Source organism: Eschrichtius robustus, chromosome 8 (assembly GCF_028021215.1).
Source record: "Eschrichtius robustus isolate mEscRob2 chromosome 8, mEscRob2.pri, whole genome shotgun sequence".
NCBI lineage: Eukaryota > Metazoa > Chordata > Mammalia > Artiodactyla > Eschrichtiidae > Eschrichtius > Eschrichtius robustus.
This window is the reverse complement of record NC_090831.1, coordinates 113987489-114010856: the sequence shown is the minus strand read 5'-3', so window position 1 is coordinate 114010856 and position 23368 is coordinate 113987489. Positions and strand designations below refer to the sequence as shown.

The following is a 23368-nucleotide window of genomic DNA, read 5'->3' as shown; positions in this document are numbered from 1 at the left end:
CAGATGTAGAGAACAAACTTATGGAAACCAAGCAGGGAGGGGGGTGGAGTGAATTGGGAGATGGGGATTGACATATATACACTACTATGTATAAAATAGATAACTAATGAGAACCTACTGTATAGCACAGGGAACTCCGCTCAATGCTCTGTGGTGACTTAAATGGGAAGGAAATCTAAAAAAGAGGGGGGTTATATATATATATATATAAAACTAATTCACTTTGCTGTGCAGCAGAAACGAACACAACATTGTAAAGCAATTATACTCCAATAAAAATTAATAAAAAAGTTATATAAGGCACTTAATAGATATTTATCAAACTGAATTAAAAGGATGTTACCTCAGAACTATAGGAAATGGAAGTATATTTTGCAACCACATTTGGGGTGGGCGCCATCAAATGATAAGCTGAAAGGAAGTAAAAGGAGCAAGACGAAGAGCAGGAAAAAATGCATGAGCGGAGGAGAACCTCAAAATTTCCTTTCTGAGAATGTTTGGGTAAATTTGTTTTATACTTAATCATTTTTGCGCAATACTTTCATCTAGATCACAGATACTCATCTATGTGTTACTTAAACAATCCTAGGTATATTACCTTAGCTTCTTTCCTCATTCGAAGAAAAATGTAATTCCAGAAAGACACAGCTGTGTCTGTCTTCCTGTAATTCCAGGAAGCCCAGCCTCTGAGTTTTACAAACCTCGAGGAGTTCGAGCTCCGTTCCTTAATCCCCTAAATTCTTGGGTGTCAAAGACATGTCACTAAATAGGTCACTAAATGCACCAAGGAAGCCAGGAAAGGAAAGAGCCCCCTAAAGGAAAGTGGCATTTAATTGGGAACTTTCAGACATCTGTCACTCTGTGACAGGAGCAAAAAAGTCCTTTGCACACATGGTGACGCGCAGGTGGGATGGGACTGACAGCTAAAGTGACTGAAGCTGTGCGGGGGGAGGGCGATAGGCGTGGGGACAAATGAGAGCTGGTCTTGAAGACTGCTTTTCCACCCTGAATATCATTTAAAAAGAATCTCCGGGGGCCCAAACTGTAGTTTAAGATGCCATCAGTTGTCCATTTAAGATGCGCTACTTGATCAACTGGCGTACGCACCCACCTAAAGAAGAGGTCATGCACAAAGTTTGGGAAAGAGATACTGCATCTGTCTCTGCTAAAAACGAAACAGTGCTTCATCCTCTGGCCTCTGGGTTCAAATCCGCGTGCTGGCGCGGGTGGGAAGATACTGCCCCTGGAGGACCCTGCTTTTAATAAGTTTCCCAATCAGCTCTCGAGGGAAAGGCGCGCTCCCCCCTCGCCCGGCCCTCGTATTCTCCCTGCCAGCTCCTCTCCTCCCTCCCACTCTCCATTTCCCTTCCGTCCCCTCCCCGGCAGGGCGTGCTCCACTCCGAGGCAGGATCTGTCTGGTCCCCCGCCTTCCAGTCCGAAAATCCCGCCAAGGGAGCCGCAGAGCAGAGGAGAAGCCAAAGTGGGGAGAGGGGAAGAAAGAGACCAGCGAGTCACCGTGCGTGCCGGAGGCAGGGAGCAGGCGCGGCCGCGAGCAGCAGTGCCTCGGGTACCTGGACTCCGGGCAGAAAACCTCGCCCCGACCAACAAAGGCAGCCTGAGCGCACGCGGCACGTTCGCAACTCCGAGTAAGTGGAAGGGAAGGCGCGGTTCCCCCGAGGGGTCTCCGATCGACTTCCCCTTCATCCTCCGCCACTTTTCTGGGTGCCCGCGGATGATTGTGGGAGAGAGAGTGGGAGAGAGGCTGCTGGTGTCTCTGCTGGTGCGGCTGCTTTCAAAACTGATTTGCTCCAGAGGCATATTTTGGGGGCGTCTGGTCAGGATGGTCAGGGTGCCCATAGATGGGTGGAAGGAAAGAAGCTTTTGTGATGTTATGTGCGCATTTGGACCGTGTTCCTGCTTCCAGCGGAATGGAGAACATGCAGGGGCTTTGGCTCTTTGTAAAACCTTAGTAGGTGTGTCTGCGGCTGGGTAGAGAAGAGAGAGAAAGTCAGGCAGCCTGAGCAAGCGGGGTTCATTTTCCCATCCTTCCCCAGCTTCCCGGGTTGCCCCAGGGCTTGCCAGCTGATGCGCCTTCGCTGGCGTTTCTAGGTACCAAGCGGGGGCTTGTGCCTCCCAGTGCCAGCTGACCTTGAGGGTCCCTCGCAGAGCATCCGGCCACTCCTTGTCCTGCCTGCCAGCCCAGGAATGGTTCTAGAAATGGTTACGTCCAAAGTTTAAAAGACACACCTTGAATCCCATTTCTCATTTGAATAATTTTAAGAACTGCCCTGTACAGAGACACTTGAACTTTTCATTTCACCCACATAAAGCTAGGGTATATTAATTACCAATCTGCTAGATTCTTAGTTTCTGAGTTGATGTTTCTAATAAGTTAAAATATTTTAAAAGAGAGGAATGTATTCAACTCCTTCCTTTCTCTACTTAACATACAGAACATAAAACTTGCTCTCTCTTCAACACACACACGCACACAGACACACACACACACCTTTTTCTTTAACACAACACGCAGGAACACCAGAACACACGCTGAGTTTATTTACACTCCTGTTAACTCACCCCTACCTCTGTTAACAGCTGCTCTACAAGTCTGGGGGATACATTGAAAAAGTAGGAGTGGCACGTGGGGAGGGGTGGGTGAGGTGACGGTTGGGGAGAATGAACAATTCGAGAGAAATCAAAGTTCCAGTCTTTCGGCATCTTTTGTTTTCATCTGGAGGGTTATTTAGGCATTTTGCTTTAACAACTTGAGAAAGGTGACCTACGGGTGTGTGTTGGAGGGAAGGGCCTGGGAGGAGATCCAGGAACTATCAAGAGGAGCTTTCGAGCTAATAACGAAGCAATTTCACAATCTCAGGCAAATGTGGAGTTGACGAAACAGCGAAGCCCTTTTTAGCCCCATGACCATCTGGGGATGAACTGATATTTGAAATATTGAAAGGTAATGGGAGTGAAACAAAAGAGGTGTCTCCCAGCGTAGAAAATAAAGTTTCTATTTTCCATCTTCATTATGTTCCTTTTTAAGTAAATTATGCATTCTAAAGACCAAATCATTAAAAAAAAATTTATAGTCCAGTTAAATTCAAAGGAAATTAGAGTGGATATTTTCTTTTTTTCTCCCTTTGGGACATGAGTTATTTCAGAGTGGCAATATTTGTACTTTCTCATTTAAATTAGAGGATTGGCTTTTTAAAAATTATGTTGTGAAAAAAACCTCTAATACCATTATTTTGTGCTTTAAGAAACTTTGGTGCTTTTGATTCTCTAATTGTACTTTAAATCTGTAGAAGTTGATCTTTCATCTCCTCCTGTTCCCAGGCCTCTTTTAGGACGTTTTTTTTTTTTATCATTTAGGGAAAGGCCTCTATAAGGAACACCCACCTGAAGCCATACTTAATGCATTAGGTGCTGTGTTCCAGATGTTTGCTTGTCGGTACAAATGTATTATATTTTCAAAGCTAGAGTGTGAGAGAAAAGAAACTACAGTTAATATGTGACTTTTTATTATCTGACTTTTCAATGGGGTATTATATAGAATGAGAATGATAACATATATTTAAAATATTTCTAGTACAATATATTATGTTTATAATACATAACTTTGTGGTCTCCTAGACCTCTTTTCATGGTATTGGGTATAATAAATTTACTGATTTATTGAAAATTTCCATGTATCTATTTAGTCTTCACACATAGCAATATGTGGCAGAACCCACATTTTTTAATGAACATTTTTGATGTTTTTACTCTAGAAAAGCTAGTTGGCCTGGTTTGAATTTTCACAGAACCTGATCATTGGAAATAACGTGAGAGAAATAAGGTCCCCAAATAATTTAATCACTTTTATCAATAAAATCAATCTTAGAAATTAAGTATTTTGGGTTTAAATATTTTTTTTCCTTTTGAAGATACTCTTGCTTTCTTATTTAAATGACATTCTCATGTGAATTCTGATCATATTCTTATTTGTCATGTGGTATTTTATTACCATTCAAAAGTTTCTCAGGAGACAGAGTTTGGGTGGCTTGTTCGAAATGGTGTATGAGTTGATGGTGGATTGAGGGCCAGTAGTTAGAATTCAGATTATATATTCCAGTTCTCCCAACACTTACACTTTTTAACATGGGACATAGTGAATGGGATGGCTGACCTTGACTTCCCTCCTAAAGGTAATGCCTAAACCGAGACAACCCGGGGTGATCAGGGAGCAAGCTGGTTTACACCTGAGTGCAGGTCAGTCCCGTTTAAAGAGATGCTCATCTTTAAGCATCAGGTGAATCAGGCCTCCCAACAGCCCTTGTTTGAATGCTGAGTGGAGCTTCTTTTTACAAGCTGGGCCAGCTTTTTTCCTTCCAGAGTCAATTGGCTTGAGTGGAATTTGGGCCACAGCCTCACTTTGGAAAGTTCTCCATTCTTGATGTTTATGGCCCATTCAATTTTCCATCCACTGGGCCATTTTTCCATGCACTTCTTGCCAGTCTTGTATGTGGCATAGTTTTCCACATGGCACAGGTGTCATACGACCTTTCTAGATTGTCAAATATAACAAGCCTTTTGTTCCTCCCTATTTTAGTATTTGGTAAATGACAAGTTAAGATTTCTGTGGTTTAGAAGGATAACTATAACGTAACGTTATCAGAGGGCATTATAATTATGGTAATATTGCAGATTTGATTATGTAGATCACATTCACCACAAATCCCTATTTCTTCAAAGTAAGCAGGGAATACAGTGAATAGTTCATGCTTAAGATATTTTGAGAAATAATTTAATTTTTTCTACTGGGCTTTATTTTGGAGCCATTTCTTCATAGTAGGTTTAGATAAAGTGACATGTCAAATAAAGACATCATCATAATGAGTTTCCTAAAAGCAGAGTTCTTAGATTCTGAAACTTCATAGTTAGTGAAAAAAATCTATTGTTACATGTTAATCTTGAATGAAGTAAGTCATAGTAACTGACACTTGGGCTCTTAATTCTAAGAATTGTGCTTAATAAAAACCAAAACATCATTGTAAGGCACAAGTAGCATTCTGTACCTCTCATCTCTTATTCCCACTTCTTCCACTTTTTATACTGAGATATGGGATGACTGTCCTTCGATGAAATCACAGACATGGAGGGAACGATAGCAAGTCCTCTACCTTCAGCTGTGGAATTTGGGTGAAACAGAATGAACCTGAGATTAACGGCGCCAAGGGAGGGTTTTCCCAGGCAAATCCTCCCTCTAGGTGGCGCTCTAATTCTCCCCTCCACCCACCCTTCTGGCGACTTCAGTTCCTCCTTTCCCAGCAGCGCCAAAACTGGAAAAGCACATCGTTTACCTCTTGGAATTACTCACTTTTACCACCAGCTCCACCCCACCCAGACCATGCACCCCTAGAAGGCAGGGACTCTCTCATTCCTCTCCAGAACCCTAGAATATCTAGAGTGAGACCATTGAAATGCCCAATAAATGTCTGATGAATGAGCGAAAAAATAAGTAAATGACTCTGAATACCATTTTCTCTGCTCTTCCTCATGTTCCAATGACCTTGACTGCCTTCTATACTCAATCCCTCTATACATCACCTGGTACCAATTTCCTGTTTAAACCCAAGCACCCCATTCTCAACCTTGAACCTCTAGAAGAAGGCTCTCCTGTCTTTTCCTCTACCTCCTTTATTGCAAACATCATATAGGTCTGCCAGTTCTCTGGAGTGTCTTCCTAATCATATTTCACCTTGTTCATTTTAAGGCTCTCGACCTTGCATGGTCTCTGACTCACCTCCATAATGGAGAAGGAAACCTTACCTCTTCTTTAACAAACTGTGTTCTTCAAAGCCTTAAGACTGAACACTTGGGACATTATTTTCATCATAACTTCATTGTGGCATAGGCCTTTGCTTTTCAGAACTAATAACATTGATTTTCTCATCATATTTTCATAACAATTCTACTTACGTAGGCTGGACAGGATTTTTTTTTAATTGATAAGGATACAAATGTAAAGAGGTTAAGATGACCCCATTATTTAATACAAGAATCTTGACGATCTTAAAAGATCTTAAAATTCCTAGTTTGGATATTTTTTTCTCCTCTATAATATAATGCCATATCTTCCTCTGACTAATTAATTTTCTTTCTCAGTTGCCTCTCATGTCAAACCTAAACTCCAGTGTATGTGCAGTAAGCGGCCAAATCACCCAGCGTAGTGGTTTCCTTTCTTCGGTGTTTATCAGAATAACTGGAGTCATGTCTTAGCACCCAGATGCCTGGAGCCCATCCCCAGAGATTCTGATTTGAGAGGTGGAGTCAAGGAAGATGGACATGTGACAGGGCACCTGGATGCAGGTGATGTATTAGAAACATTAGCTGTAATGCTCCAATATTTGAGCTCTGAGTTTAAAGAAATCAAGGTAACCACAGCTACGCTTCTTACTAGCTATGTGACCATTAGCGAATATTGTAGTCTTTCTTGCTTCAATTTCCTTATCCCTAAGATGACAGCACTAATACCTCCTAGGATTGACATGAATATTAACCTAGAAAATGAGTGTGAAGGACAGAACCCAGAGTCTGACTGCTACGGAGTATATGATGAGGATAATGGAAATGCTGATTGTGGGGATGCAGCCCTGCCCCCACCAGGAAGGTCCACCCTTGCTTTCCCTCCCCCACTGCTTTATTTCTCATGTCCAGCTGGCATGAGAAAACAAACAGAGACCTAGGTGAGACTTTCTTCTTCTTGAAATGCTTCTGCCCTCTATAGTCTCAGACTGTTCTCTCTAAATGCAGATCCAAAACCCCTTCTGAAAACAAACACACGGAACATGTGATTGTGCTCCAGGCCCCAGGGAATTTGACATGTAAGGTCCCCACATCAGACTGTTGACCTTGGCCTTTCCTATAGCGTCTAGGAGAGCATTTTGCATACAGGGCACTCCCAAGCCAAGGCGCAGCCATCTCATTGCTGATGTTGGTGACACCCATAGCCATGTGCTCTGGCCCTGCTGCCACCGTGGAGCCGTCAGCTCAGAGGAAAGAGTTCAGGTTTGGATTCAGGAGCCTGCATTTATCTCATCGCAGTTCTGCCTGATGCTGAGTATGTCCCTGTATCTCCTGGAACCTCAGGGTTTTCATCTGTAAGATGGTGATGATGTTGATGATGATGGTGATGATAGACGCTTTGCCTACCTCATGGGCTGGTGGTAAAGGTAAATCGTAACAATGCACGGTTTATAAACTGTAAACTGCTACACTAAACATAAGCTACTGTTAATAAAATCAGTGGGGCCAGCTCTGCCTGTCTCTGTCCCCAGTTCTGCTGCTTGCCATTATCATTTTCTCAGCACCCCTAGAGATTGCCTAAGATGCTGAAAGGTAAGTTTGACCAGATGAAGTGAGTAGGAGGAAAGATGTGTGACAGGTGTGAAGAAAAGGAAGTCGGAGTAAGAGTGAAAAAAAAAAGTGAGTAGACAATTCTAGAAAAGGTTAAACTAAAATGGTTATGAATTGTTTTACTAAATATTACGTTATAGGGCTTCCTAAGAGTTGTAAAGGATGCATACCAAAAATTTCAATCGGTTATTCTCACTAAATTTAGGTTTTTACAATTGATTAGCAACACTTTGTTTATACTATAGCTGTGCTTCTCACACTTCAATGTGCATATCAGTCACCTAGAGATCTTGCTAAAATGCGATTCTGATTCAGTAGGTCTCTGGTGGACTCTCAGGGTCTGCCTTTCTAACAAGCTCCCTGGCGATAGCAGCTGCTGGCCTGGGGACCTCACTTTGAGTGACCAGTCACTAGTGTTTAGTTCTATAAATTGGGAGAGCAGGCGAGAAATCAGAACTCTCTAATCATGACATGCATAGCTTGAAACACACAACGAAGGTCATTGACAATAACACTTCCTACTATGTGCAAAAGCTGATCACTCCTGTATCTCCATGTGCAAGTCATATTTACAATGTTGGATTATTTATAAAAGAAATTTGCAGTCACCATCCGAATTGCTATTGACTTGACTGAGCCCCTTAAGAATACAAGGCCCGGGCTTCCCTGGTGGCGCAGTGGTTGAGAATCTGCCTGCCAATGCAGGGGACACGGGTTCGAGCCCTGGTCTGGGAAGATCCCACATGCCGTGGAGCAACTAGGCCCGTGAGCCACAACTACTGAGCCTGCGCGTCTGGAGCCTGCGCTCCGCAACAAGAGAGGCCGCGATAGCGAGAGGCCCGCGCACCACGATGAAGAAGGGCCCCTGCTTGCCGCAACTGGAGGAAGCCCTCACACAGAAACGAAGACCCAACACAGCCAAAAATAAATAAATTAAAAGAAAAAAAAAAGAATACAAGGCCCTTTGCCAGGTGTGATCTCAGGCCTCTTACCGGTGTTTCTTCTGGAGCCTTCCCCTGCGAGGGTGTAAGTGAGCCAAACACTGCCGTCGTAATAGTGTTTAGGAAACTTCATTCTTACGATGAGAAGGATGGAATGTAATACGCTTTCTGAATGCTAGAGTATTCTCTTATTTAAGGTTTGAACATCTGTTTTTCCCTTGGATGTGCCCTTCCACACCATAAGGGAAGTAGAGCAGGGACCATCCATCTGTGTGGCTTCCTGGGAGACGCTGGGCTGCCTGAGGAAGGAGCCAAGGGCTCTTGCCTCAGAGTCCAGATTCGATCAGTAAGGAACATATCTCAGTGACAATCTTAGGTAACAGAGAAAGTCTTCACTCAGGATAAAACAAATGGAGACCATGTAAAACTTTAAAATAATGTTTTCATTATGGCCTTCCTTATTTGCTAATAATATGGCCTGTTCTACACCTGCCCATGGGATGATTGCTCCCCACAGCAGAGAATCATCGCTCAAGTTGTAACACCTAGTGGCCTTCATTTCTGAGCATTAGAACATCCGAAGGCTTCCACTGGGCATCTTCCAGTTGGCCAGATGGGGTGTCCACGTTAAGTCAGAAGTTGGAACTTTGGCTTAAAAAAATATCCTGCAGCTTTGGAGAATCTTATGCAAGGGCCAATTTAGTTCTTCAAAAAATATTTTCTATAAAATAATGTTGCCTTCTGGGTACAGTATATTTCTTTAGATATGGTCCATGATGATCAAATGAGGAAGCCTGAAGCTGCTATAGGAAAGAAAGCAAGGAGTTTATTACGTTATTTTAACTGGTGGAGGTACTTAAGTTTTGAAACAATAATATAAAGCCTTTCTTCGCATCCTCTTTTCTTGATTACAATATATAGTTAACTGTTCAATTCAATGCCTCTGGCAAAATGCAGAATCTTACATACAGCTCAATTCATTTCAAACTTGTGAAAAGTTTGATTAATTTTAATGATGTGAAAAACAATAAGGGTTTTTTCATTATTATGTTTGTTATTAGGAAAACACAAATATATACCTGGAGAAACACATTATTTTTTCTCATTCTAGAAAAATGTCCATGCTACAAGATATTAAAATTTTTAAAGTTATGAAGAAGGAAAAAAAATGACTTATAATCCTGCTCAAAATGGACATCACTATTAACACTCTGATACACTTTTATAGTTTTTCTGATTTAACCTTTGAAAATAGTTGTACAAATAATTGTGTGTCCTGCTTTTTAGATCAACATAGTAATCGATGTATGCTATATGTTTATAGCTTTCCACACATTAACATGTGCATTTGTTTCTACTAAGTGGGCCAATTAAGATGGAAATTCAATTTATTTAGCTTGACATGGGTAAATTTGAATCATAAAAAAAGCTTAGTAAATTAATCTGATGGACTCTCATTAAAAAGTTGGAAATAGAAAAATGCAAACAAACAAACATAATCCCATGAAGCAAACAAAAAATCTTTCTCCCAGCAAAGGATGTGCTGTTTAGATGCAACAGATAATCTTGTGGACCTTAGTGTGTACAAATTAAAGGTCAAGCTGAGTAAACATTATCTTCCATTCTTAACCTTGAGGACCCTTCCGGATACATATCCAGGGGTAAAAGTCTCCCCAGGGAAGCCACAGCTGCCTGATCCCACCCAGGTCCAATCTCACCCCCTTAGCAGGTCCCAGAAGCCTGGGGAACTTCTGAGCTGCTCTGGGCTAAGAAGAGAGGGCCTAATGCACTGCACGTGGGTAAACTTGCAGGGGCAGCAAACCTCTTTGATGCACGTCACTCCAGGGCTTGACACCCTTTGGGGAATTATTTATTTGCTCTATTATTATTTGGAATGAATAGTGTACAGATTGGCTCTAGTTTAAAGTGAGTCAGATCAAATTTGGGTTTGTCAACCGCACTCTTGTTTGTAGAGGAGGGGTGGAAAGCTTTTATTGTCTATGCCAGTATTGGGATTCCCACCAACTTGAGCCTGAAATGATTTCTAGCCTTTTAAAACAGTGGTTTGAGTCTGATGGTTAGGGATCACAGAGTTTGCCCTCTGATATATGATATCTGGGGATTTGAAGATGTACTTCAAGGCTGTCATAAATGAATTTGGTTTGGAGAAACAGATCAAAAGCAATTTAGCAGGAATAAGTGGGTAGAGGTGGATTTCCACCAACTTCTCTCTAACTAGATCCACATTTCCTAAAAGCAAGCTAGCTGTGGGTTTCCAACATCTCATCCAGTGATGTTCTCTTGCAAGAGGTTAAAATGAGAGCAGTTAACTTCAAAGGCAGCAGAACCAAGAAGACAAAAGAAATAGAAGTGGACTTGAACTGAGACCTTAGGGAAAACATCCAAAAATCTGATAGACAGAAGCCAAGCATGAGCTTGGGGAGAGGAGCTTCAGACCTCACAGAAAACTCTGCTAGATAGCGCTGAGGTTTCCTCCACTCCAGATGAACTGCTCGGCAACTCTCTTTGGGCCCTTTTGGCCCATCTGGCTCTGGTGGGGTTCGTTAGGAGATTTCTCTCCAGTGGATTTGTCTTGTTTGCTTTCTAAAGCTCCTAAGCTCTACATGCCTCTTAGTATAAAAATGCCATGAAGTCATTCCAGGACAGGGACCAGCCTGTCCCCTCCTCGTTCCTCTCAGAGGAAGTATTTGAAGGCAAAACAGAATCAGTTGTTCTAGTGAAGAGTTGCTGCCTCAAATAGGACTTGAGCAATCTTGGATTCAGGGCCATGACTTAGACAACCTGGTCACTGGAGTCAACTCATCCATAAAGTTTACACTCTCCACCCCATTGTTTCCATTCATATCTCCCCCACTCTTGCGGGGGCATCATGAAAGGAGACCAAGGAAAAGACCCAGAGGCTCCCTTTCATGGGCACAGCAGGATCCCTCCAGGCCCAGGGCTTAGCTACACACACACTAGTTAGCTTCCTGGGTTAGTTTTCTACCCTGACTTCCATTTGCCACCTCTAATGTGTAACGTTAAATATCTTGTTGAAATCAGAAAAAAAGTTTAGACTTTGGCATTTCTATTAAAAATTGTTTAATTTTATTTTGAAGAACAAATATTATTTCCTTGCCTCCTTCCCATCTCAAATTGACCCCTTTCCTTGTCTAACTTCCAAGTCCATACCAAGGTATAGCCAGATTTATCATCATCTATTGGAACTTGAGCAACTATTGAAAATAAGTACAGAACAGAGGAAGGTGTGACCATTCCTCTTAAGGTGATTTTAATGTTTCTTTGGTGAGGAAGATCAGCCTAAGTATTAGGGGCTGTTTTCCTCAAAAGGGAATAGATTTCACTACTCATCTAATGTGACATGGGATTGCTTATCTCTATTCTTGGTGGAATTTAAGCAAAATCACACGTTCAAATATTTGTGTCTACTATGAGAATGTTCAAATATTTGTGTCTACTATGACTCCTAATGCTGCAGTGAGATTGGAGTTCCTGTGGGGAGGCCAGGAACCTCTGAACTGGAAGAGGTGAGAAATGTGACAGGTGAGTGCAGGACAGTTAGTAAGGCTTTAAGGAGCAAGTAAAAAAATTCTCTCCCAGAAGGTGGAAATGGAGAAATTATGGGACTGTGGCTCAACTGATAAATTTGACTTTTACTGAAATGAGGATGTGGACATACCCAATGAGGAGTGCCATGTGCAAGTGAGGGACATTAAGGTACATCCTAGAAAGGATAAGACATGGAAATATTGACTGGTGTTTCCTGAAGTAAATCTGCAGATCTTATAATAGATTCCTCAAGATAGCATCTAACTGATTTTATTTCCATTTGTAGGTCTCCATATGAAGATGCTTCAATTATTAAATCATTTTGGATTGTCTACCCTTTGTATTTAAAGGAAGTCACTATATTAATTCTGAGTTTCAGTGGTCCTGCATCTTCTCACTGAACCTCTCTGTTCTATACTGTACTGCTAGACAGTTGTTTCTAGTTCTTTCACGTCACCACTACCCAAATAACAAATGGCACATAGTAGGTACTCAGTTCATGTTTATCATTGCATAGAATTAAGATAACCTTTCACCTAGTTCCTACTCAATTTCCCCTCTCTCCTGCAATCTCCACCAACCCTGGCAAGATTTAACGTTAACTGGCTGCCCTAACCAAAAACTGTGATGTGAGCAATCGTTTTCTTTGGCATCTCTAGCTTTTCTGCTCCGTCTTTCATACTCAGGGATGTTTCCATTATCAATGTGCAGGAGTCCCAGCTCCTGCTGTTGTATGAAGACATCTTGTATCCAGGCTTCATGCTGGCCATGGGCATCCCTAGTTTCCCTTGATGTGCTCTGGGGACACATGGCAGTAGGTCAAAGTTCAGAAGCTGCCAGTGCCTCTGAGGCTCTGTTCCTAGGAACTGCCAGGGCCAGGGAGGAGCCGTCATCCTCCATCACTAGCTACTTCTGGAAGCTGAAGACCTTGCTTTCTTTTCTTAGCATTTCCCTCCTTTTTCCTTTCTGAGCACAATTCCCCAACATGACTAACAATAGCAACCGAGTCTCTGAATGGTTAAGTAACTTGTCCAAGGTCACGAGGTAGTAAGAGGCAGAACTGAGATTGTAGATCAAATATATCTAACCACAAAGCTCCTAAACATCACACTCTTCCACTTCCACCCCACTGTTCTATGACAAGGGCCCAGTGAGTATCTGAAGATATTCTGGTCCAATCCCTTCCTTCTCCCTCTTTCCTGTGTCCAGGAATATGCTCTCATGCTATGTATTTTATTTCTACCTCACTATGATCTAGAGAATACACTCTCTTGGACAAGGATCCTGTTATCAGACCAGACCTTTTTGACTGCATATTGTTTTATTCTCCATTGCTTTCTCAAGCATCGGTTTGCCTGGCCTCGTGGTTCCACTGGCTCGTGCTGAGGAAGGGGAGCGGGGGAGCGAAGACAGGAGGATGTCTGGGCAATGCTCTGTCTGTTCCTCCAGGCTGCTATCACCTGACCAAATTGTTTGTTGGATTCTTGTGTTCCAGCCCCAGGGGAGGCCACAATGCCGTGTTTGTTTGTGTATGAGAGTCTCTGGCTTTGATTAGCAGCTAGCTTCAGTGCAGCTGAACATACAATAGGGACCAAAGGATGGGAAAAAAATCCTGCTACAGTTTCCCATTGGAAAGCATTCACTGTCAAGCTTGGATATCCAACAGTGGGGCACAGATGGATAGAGGCTGGGAAAGGTTAGGTGATGGATTCTCCATGCCCTGCAGCCTGTTGTGTGTGATGAAGTCGCTCCTTTACGTGAAGTATTGAGCCTTTATCCCTCTAGATGCCATTTACGCTTAAGGTTTGAGACTGATATTGATGTGGTTTGACGAGGGGCAAAGCCTGGAAGGCTGAAAAGCATGAAGGAGCCCTACGATGACAAGGGCAAGGGTAAAAACAGTGAAAAAGATGCACCTATCTTAAAGGGCTAGTCACACAGTTAAAAAAAATGTCATTACTTTGGCTGCATGGAAGAGGTAAAAATAACATAATTCTATCAATGAAGGAGGAAAGTAGCAAGTTTTTATATCATAACATAGGCAAAGTTAGTGATTTCATAACGTAGACACACTGATAATAGATAATTTATTTCTTCTCATTAAATTAAATATGATATCTAGGGTAAGCACCCCCATCTGCTGGTAGCTGAATAATAAGATGTCTGCCTAAAGGAAAGACTCCTCATACATCCTTAGAGGAGTGCGTAAGTTATCAAGAATTTTTCATCAATAGAATATTTGTCTGGAACACTGTGCATGTTACAAAAAGCCACCATCCATTATCCTAGCTTGTAGGTACCTTATTTCAGTCCTCATAAGGGGGACAAAGCAGGCTTATAGTTAGAAAACCATACAATGATTAAATGGTAAACGAGCGGTTATCAAATTGTCTAGAAGAAGAAGGTATTCCAATCCGGAGTGGAAAAGGGAGGCTGCATGAAGGGGGTAGGGTTTTCAAAGACAGAGTGGTATTGTCTATGGCAAGAAGGCACGGGGAAGGCATTGTAGGTGAGGGATGGAGAAAGAGGAACGCCAAAGAGATGATAAAAAGCAAGATACTGGGGGACAGAGAGCAGAAGGGCCTGATTTGTGCAGACAGTGGGTGGCCAAGGAATGAAAGTTAGGATTAGAAAAAAGTTTTGGGTGACAATAGCAAGACCCTTGAAGGGCAAGCTGACCTGCTCGGATTCTATCCTGATAGATAGTAAGGCATCACTGAAGGTTCTCCACAAGCAAGGAAGGAAAAAAAAACTTTGCTAGAGTATAAGAAAGATTATTTTCAGAGAAGTAACAGATTAGAGGTGGAGAGAATCCGTTAGGTTTTAAAAAGTAATCCTCTGTGTACCACCCCTCCCCCCAAGCCCTTGATCTTTTCAAATTCTGGAAATCCTGTTCACGCTTCAGCGCTTTGCTTAAATACCATCTCCTCCATGAAAATTGTCTTCATTCCTGTAGTTAAAAATGAATACTTATTCCTTATTCTGTTTCACAACTATGATTTTTCTTTCATAGTTTTTATCCATTCATTCATTCATTCATTCAAAAATATGCAATGAGCACAGTCTACTGGGCTCTATGTTAAGTACTAGGAATGCAGAGATGAATACAACACAGTCTCTGTCTTTAAAGCTCACAGTCTATTTGGGGGCCAGGCACATCAACAGCAAATGGATGCAATATCAGTGCAATGATCTAGATAGGCACTTTTGAAAGCCCATAAGAGAGACACCTAATTCAGCTGGGGGTGGATTCAGGGCAGGCTTCCAGGAGGAAGTGTCTCCTGACTTGTGTTTAAAGAGTGAAAAAGATAAGGGAGAAAGTGGGAATTCTCGGTAGAGACAATGGTGTGAATCCTGACTTCATTCTTATCATATAGCAGTTATTTTAAATGACTGTCTCTCCCCTACTTAACTAGCCCAATGCTTTGCATGATACCAAATGTCTGAAAGAATGAATAAATGAATGGATGGATGGATTTCTGATGGCTTGACATAAGTAGGTACTTAGGAGGAATTCTTTCTGGAGACACTACGAAGGAAAATAAAAGCTATCTGACATTAGGATGGAAGTCTAGATATTAGGAAGGAAGGTAGGAGCATGAAGTCGTAGTGAAAAATGAGATGTTGATCGATTTGAAAGAATTCCAGTGCCACTGATGGAAGAAATCTAGAGAAAGAGCTGATATGGGGGGAAGAAGGGAGTGTTCTGGGCTTGAAGGAATTGTGGAGAGTGGATTATCCTCGGAACGGAGTGTGAGCCGGACTCAGGCTTCTCAGGTCTCTGACCTTCATGGGCACCCTCAACGTCTGGGAGACCTTTTCATGAGCAGGAGCCTCAGGCATGTGGTGGACGGTGGTGACCAGGCTCCCATCTAACTCAAATCCCCGAGCTCAGTACTATACCTTCCTCCTCAAGAGATCTTGCGACTTACTTTTGCTAGAATGAGGCAAGGCCGTGTTAACAGTTTTATTTTCTGGGGAATATATGTTATTATTTTGCTCCTTATTTTAAGGTTTCCTTGGATGCATCACCTTTCAGGAAAACTCTGTAATGAGGTCTAGGCATTTCACATGCACATGGAATGGTTTGAAGCCACATCTTCCAAAAGAGATCAGTTGGCCTGTGGGTTGGTTTCTGTACTTTGAGTTTACATTTTAGATGTGGGCTGATCACCACACTGGGATGCCCGCACTTCCTTTGAAACTGCTGATTTTGCTTTGCTCAAAGGAATGATCTTCTGCCAGCCGTGTACAGACTCATTACTTCTGCAGCCAGTGGAAAAAGTAGTTACTCATGAAACTCAACACCAGAGTGACCGTGGAAGCCAGATTGTTACGGCTCAATGAATATTGATTAAAATATGTGGAGAAAAACAAGTGATGGGCCCTCAAAGGGAGAAAGTGTCTTATGTTCAACAGTCTGTGGGGAAGGCAGACTCTTTCTCCCTTTCTGATATTTTCTTTCTCCAGTTCCAGGATCCTCCTTCATAGTGAGGGCAGAGTCGAGGTAAGTGGATCATTTTCATTTTCCTTCCTTAAAAATTATTCTTTCAGCTTTGCTAAAAGAAAAGAAAGCTCGGGAAGTCAAAATTGTCTGGTTTCCAATCCCCAGTTCATTGGAGAGTCAGAAGAGGCAGGAAATGTCTTGGGGACAGAGATTAGACAAGATGTTTTCTAAGAAAACCATTGGGCCTAGGATATATTATACTTTTTATTGTTCCAGATTAGCATTTAGTCTCCAAGTCCTGTTCCAGGTAATTTGGGGCCTGTGAAGGTGAAGTCTTGTGATTTTACGGAGGTTTTACCTCTTCTGGTTCCTTTGACCAATAAGTAAGCTTCTGCCAGGATGAGCCTATTGTAATACAATTAAGAATCTTTTTTCTGCAGATTCCCCACTTGATATTAAAAAAAATCATATCCTGTTTAGGCTTCTCTATAATGAAGCTAACAGCTAACACCCATGTAATATTTTTCCCTTCACTAATTGCCTTCATATATTTTATCTCATTTAATCCTCAGAACAATTGTATGAGATCAGCTTTAATAATTTTACCCCTATACAGATGAGGAAAAGGAAGCTTCGAGAATGGAGGCGGCTTGGCCAAGGTTTCTCCAAGAAGGTGCCTCATCCACCTCATAGGAGAGTTTGGGGAGTGTTCATAGTCTGTAAAAGTATTTTGTAAAAATAATTCAAAAAAAAGTTGGCATTCTGTTCTCTCCTGTGTATAGATTCTGTGCTTTAAAACATTGGCTTACACAATTCTAAAGCAGTTTTTTAAAGAACAGTTCACATGCATTTGGATCTCATGGGGTTGCACCCTCCACCTCTGAAATCAGAACCTTAATTAATCAGAATATTAATTTTTAACCAGGCCATTTCATATGCAGCAAAGTTTGAGAAACTCTTTGTGTGTGTTTGTGTGTGTGTCATAGTTTCACCTTACAGCTATTGAGAATAGGGTCTCTTATGGTGCTAGCTATCTTCCAGAAAGTATTGGTTATAGATTCTAGGTTTTAGACCAGACTCTAAGTCTGGTTAATTTTGTATTTGAATTAAATAATTTGAATTTTGCAGGCTTCCACTTCCTTAACTGTAAAACTAGAAGCCTAAAATAAAAGAGATCTAAGATACCCAAGGCACTTTGATTTAGCTTCTGTGCTCTTGCCAGATTTTGGTCTCCCGATTCTTTTCTTTCTCCTCATGGTTCCGGATGTGCTTAAGTCAGTGGTTCCTGATCTGCAGCATCACTTTCACCTGGGAACTCATTAGAAAGGCAGATTCCCAGGTACCACTCCAAACCTATTAAATCAGAAACTCTGAGGGTGGGGTCAGCAATCTGTGTTTTAATAATCCATCTAGGTGATTCTAACACATGATGAAGTTTGAAAACCACTGATTTATGCATTTCTGATCCTGGCTGATACATGCAAATATGTAGCAGTACAATTACAACATCTTGTTTTCTTTGACCTATGCAATAACCAAAAATCTACAGCTGTCTATTTCTCAGCGAAAGGCACTTAGGAAAGTATGATCCCTCTGTTTTTAATACATGACTTCTGAGGGTAAAAACCCGATTTTGCACGTTTCTAAAGTAGCTTCTCCCATACACAGAGATAGAGGTCATATGAAAGTTTGGGAGAGAAATGGTACTTTCAATTACAGGCAGTTTTTGCTTTGCATGGTTCCAATGTGCATGAATTTTTGTTACTACAGTTTAGTTAATTAGCACCTCTTCCCCAGCAGCATGGTTCAAATTTGAGTATATTAACTATAAATAATTGCATAAAGTACAAATTAAACTGCTAGCTCCTCAGTCCACAAATCACTCCATAATTAGCAGATTTGCTTTCTAATCAGTGACCAGTCACATCACTTCCTTCATCCTTTGCCCATCATTGGTCCCTCTGCATCTGTTATTCATTTTATGCACAGACAGTGAAGCATGGAGTATTGTTGCCTCCTTGTCTCCCCGTATAAACCCAATGACATTTTTCAAAAACGGACCATTTGAAGAAGAAATTGGCCAACAGAAATGAATGTGCAGGCAAGAAATGAGAGGTGATTTAACACTGGAAGTGAAATTCAAATGAAACATAAATGGAGTTAGCGAAGAAATATCTGTAGGTGGGAACGTTGACACTGCTGCCAGTTGAGAGGCTCTGCATTACGCAGCCTAAGACACTTAGTGGAGCCATGCTTGTCTGTATAAATGAGGAAGGCAGACAAAACAAAGAGGATGATGTCCCAAAGGGACTGATGCTGGCAAGAAGCTCACTTTAATGGAGTTCTCAAGTACATTTTAAGATGTTGAAAGCATGAAGAATAAAACATCGGAGGCCAATCCAGACCTAGAAAGGCATATGACAATTGGCCAAGGCATAGAAAAGATGCTCACTCTGTATTGTAATTTACACAGTGAGAAAAAGAAAGCAAGCTGTTCAAAGTAGTCTTGATCAGTATTTTACCAAAAAAACGAAACACTTTAAATCTGAACATTTCTAATGTTGTAAGTTACCGTATACTAAATAAGTATGAGCTTTGCTATATTTCTTTATTTCCCTATACATTTACCTCTGATAGTAAGATTTTTTAATGATTTGGCAAAAGATTTTTGAAGTTCAAGGAACAATCATAACTATTCCCAATGATTATTAAGGTTGCTTTCCATGGTTTCACTTTACGTGACCATTTTTATTGTCTCACACTTCTGTGTAAAGCAGTGACTGCCTGTATATATCTGTCTATATATCACTTCTGAGAAATAACTATATGAGATTATATATTTTGTATTTTTAAAATAGAGTATAAGTAGTTGGGGATAGTAAAGTAAAAACCTGCTCCTACTCCAGGGAGGTTTGCTCTGTTTCTCATTAAAACTTCACCTTTGGACTTGTTAGCATAGTGCCTTTCCCATAGCACTTACAGGAGGGAGGGAGGGAGGGAGAAGAAGGCAAAGAAAAAAAAAAATAGAGTATAGATGAAAACATCTACCCATTTATTCACTCATCAAATATTTATAGGATGCCCACATACTATACTATACAGCAACACAAGGGTGAAAATGTAGAGGGTACATGCTTTGATTCTTGATGAATGAAGAACCAAATAAGTAGACACAATTTCAGTTAGTGGTAAGTTATGAGGAAAATAAAACAGGGTAGTTAGATGGAGAATGATTGTGTTTGTCACGGGAAGGAGGGATGGTTTAGGGAGGAGAGTATCAGGAAAGGCCTACTGAGTTTCCACCAAATTCTTTTCTGTCCCTGGGCAGGGATAAAAACAACTGTTAAGGGCTTCCCTGGTGGCGCAGTGGTTGAGAATCTGCCTGCCAATGCAGGGGACACGGGTTCGAGCCCTGGTCTGGGAGGATCCCACATGCCGCGGAGCAACTAAGCCCGTGAGCCACAATTGCTGAGCCCGCGCGTCTGGAGCCTGTGCTCCGCAACGAGAGGCCGCGATAGTGAGAGGCCCGCGCACAGCGATGAAGAGTGGCCCCCGCTTGCCACAACTAGAGAAAGCCCTCGCACAGAAACGAAGACCCAACACAGCCATAAATAAATAAAAAATAAATAAATAAATAAATAAATAAATAAAATAAAAAAAAAAAACAACTGTTAAAATGTTATCTCATACAATTTCAATGACTAAGTCTAAACTTCTTATTCTGTAACTTGAAGTACAATATATTTATGAAAATTAAATAGTTATTAATGTTAAACATACTGTTTTACTTAGTCACGTATGGTCTGTTTTAAATAAAACAAATAAAAACTCTAATAATAAATTTATGACTAGAACCTTAACTCAAGACTTAAGCATTAAACAATATTTTATGTTTACTGATTACATGTATTTAAATCTGGGATCACATGTTTGAATTCCAAAGGCTGTGGCTGTATCTCAACTGAGAAATGAATATTAAATAGGGTTTAGACAAGGAGAGGGAACCATATGCTAATGTTCATTTAAAAAGTTGCTCAAGCTTTAGTAAATATCTACCAAAAATAATATTGCTATAGAGAAATTATAAATCCACATGTAAAACATTTTTTATCATCTATCATCTAAGAACTTGGCATCAGTGATAAGCACTGTTAATGACAAGAGAAATATTGCCATTATTGCCATATGAATTTTGTAGTTAGCACATGGGCATATACAAAGACATTGGGTTATCTTTTTAGGTGGTGAAATATGAAACTGTGAATATATATGTATATTCATTTCTTTCTTATTCATATATTCATAATATATGAATAGGAATAAAATATATATGTGTATATATACATGTATATGTATGTATATGTGTATATATATGTGTGTGTATATATATATATATATATATAGAGAGAGAGAGAGAGAGAGAGAGAGAATAGTTTAAAAACTATTTTAAAGCCAAACAACTTCAAACCATATTTGGTTTAAAGGATTATCTTCTTGCAAAGCAAACATTTCTTTGATTCTTAGTCAAGCTGTGAGCAGGTAGAAGGCTGCCCGAAGCCAGTTTGATAAGTGGTACTAACCTTAGAGTTTGGAGGGGCAGAGAGTGGTGGACGTGGGGCTTCTGTGCTAGTTTTGCTGCGCGTGTGTTATAATTCAACACCGCCTGGAGCATGAAAACAATATTGGCAACAGCAGGGGAGGCCTACCAGCTGTTGGGTCATTTCCTTAACCGTCCATTAGCTTGGATGCTTTGAATGGGACACCTGTGGACACAAAGCACATTGTTGAATGCTCATTGCAGAGCCACCGCACATACAGTCCACCTCAGAGCTGACTTTGAGTCTGCAGGAAATCAAGCCAGAAGTTCTAACACAGAGGGTTCCCCCATTCCCAGCTTGCTCTGCGAGATGAATCACCATCACACCCAGACCTCTAAAGAGGAATAACAAGGTCTCCTGTGGGGTAGGTTGACAATGAGCTGCAGGACCCGAGAGGCCAGAGTGCTGGTTCGTGTAAGGCTGCTGCTGTTAGGAATGAAATTCAATTGACAAGCTAACGTCAGAAAATCAAGAGAAAACGGATGATGCAAACTTGGGGGAAAACCCACGATGTTATAAAAGTTCACTTACTTTTCTCTACTCAGTGTCCAGTGTCATATTTTTTTTCTACAGTACTCCTGATTCCTGTTTTAGCTCTCTTTCTCCTATCTAAACACTTTCCAGAAGATTTTTTCCCTTTTTAAAAAATCTCTCCCAGCCATAGCTTTAAGTTGTATACAGAGTAAAAGTGTTCATAATCTTATAATGAATATATATTTATTAATGCAAGGGCAAGGTATTAAACTCTAAGAGGAAAACAGCAGAATAGAATAGCTAGAAAATACAGTTTGCATTTTAAATTGGACACTAAAATGTTCTGCTTTAAAAAGAGATTTTAGACCCCACGTGTGGCTTTTATTTTTTCTATCAGGTGAGGGAGGAGTGAGTGTGAGCATCGGGGAAAAGGGCTGTGTGTGAGTGTGTGGGTGAATTATGATGAAGGGTGAATAGGAAAAGAAATAATAAGACTATTTTATTCACCCATGGCATAAAATAATAATAATTAATAATAATAATAAAAACAAAATTGAGGATGCCCAGTGGTTGTCATTTAGATACGAATGCATGAGTTTGTATTTTCCAAGCGCATATCGAGCGTACGTATATATGTGTGCAAGAGCATTTCAGAGCTAGAAGAAGGGAGGGATTTGTTTTCTGCCTTTTAGAATGTCATGGGAACTCGTCCATGCGGATTCTTAATCAGTGGACTATGTATCTGGGGGGGTATCAAAGAGGGCAGTAGTATTGAGTATGGATTGAAACAGTGACCTAGGCCATCTTAACATTCCCTCTGACCCTTTGATGTCACTTAAACCCTAACCTCAATGTAGAAAAATATAGAGTCAGTGAGTCCTAGCAAAGCTGTGAGAGGCTGGAGACCACGCAGCAGGTGCTGCCCACATCAGCAAGATAACCCAGGCCTTGCGCCCAGCCTCCAAGTCGTGAGATCTTGGCAGTTTGTCCTTCTCCTCTTCTGGGCAGGTTTGAATACCCTTTGTGGATGCCCAGAAACAGTCTGAGATCTCAGATTCTGATAAAATGGAAAACAAAACCTTACAGGGGAGAAATCCTGACTTTTCAGTGATTACAGAGGAAGCTGAACAGCCAAAAAAGGAACTATGGGCTCTGTGAGGAGAGCGGCTGTCTCAGTGAAATGACAGAGATGTTTGCTTTCAGTCCCTGGGAGTGCTTTGCTTCAATGTCAAGTTTTAAGGAAATACTCAAAAAAGAACTCTCAGGTTATGGGTATTCAGGTCATGCCCTCTTGAGACTTAAGCTTCCTGAGAGGAAATAGAAGGGAGAAAAGGCTAACCTTTGCAATAGCTAACGTTTTTTGAGCTGGGATCTCTGATAAATCCTTTATGTAAATGACTTCAATTAATTCTTACAATAATTCTGTAAACAATGGAAACTAATGAATCCCATTTTACAGATGAGAGCACTGAGGCTGAGAGTTGTTAAGTAAATTGTTAAGTTGTTAAGTAAAGCACAAGGTCTTTGGGTTAGTAGGCGAGATCTGAAAGCTAGTGTGTGTGTTACTCCAGAACTCACATAGCTTAGATATTAGTGGGGTGGACGGATATATAGAGCAATAGATAGGCGGGTAGATAGATAGGGGGATTAGAAGCTTCTCCCTTTAGTAAGGTAAAAGGGAAAGACAATGACACTGGTCACTAAAATCCCAGAGAACAAAGAAACTTGGGTGCTGATGGAGGGGAAGTTAATTCTATGTATTGAGGGCTATGCTTACTGCTTTCAAATACCTTATTTCACTTGAAGGGTTATTATCCCATTTTGCAAATAAGGAAACCGAGGTCTTAGGAAGGTTAAGTAGATTTCTGAAAGTCATCAGCCAAGTGATTAGCAAAGGCTGGATTTGAACTCTGGTTGTCTGACTCCAAAATCCACGA

At 41.1% G+C, this 23368-nt stretch overlaps 1 protein-coding gene across 2 annotated transcripts in view; it reads left to right on the top strand.

Moving 5' to 3' along the window:
* The first annotated feature begins 1382 nt into the window (after positions 1-1382).
* Positions 1383-23368, top strand: part of PTN (pleiotrophin) — a 97044-nt gene continuing 75058 nt past the window's right edge. For both annotated transcript variants that reach the window (XM_068550114.1, XM_068550113.1), the window contains exon 1: positions 1383-1646. The gene's annotated coding sequence lies outside the window, so the exon portion shown is untranslated. The remainder of the gene's footprint in view (positions 1647-23368) is intronic.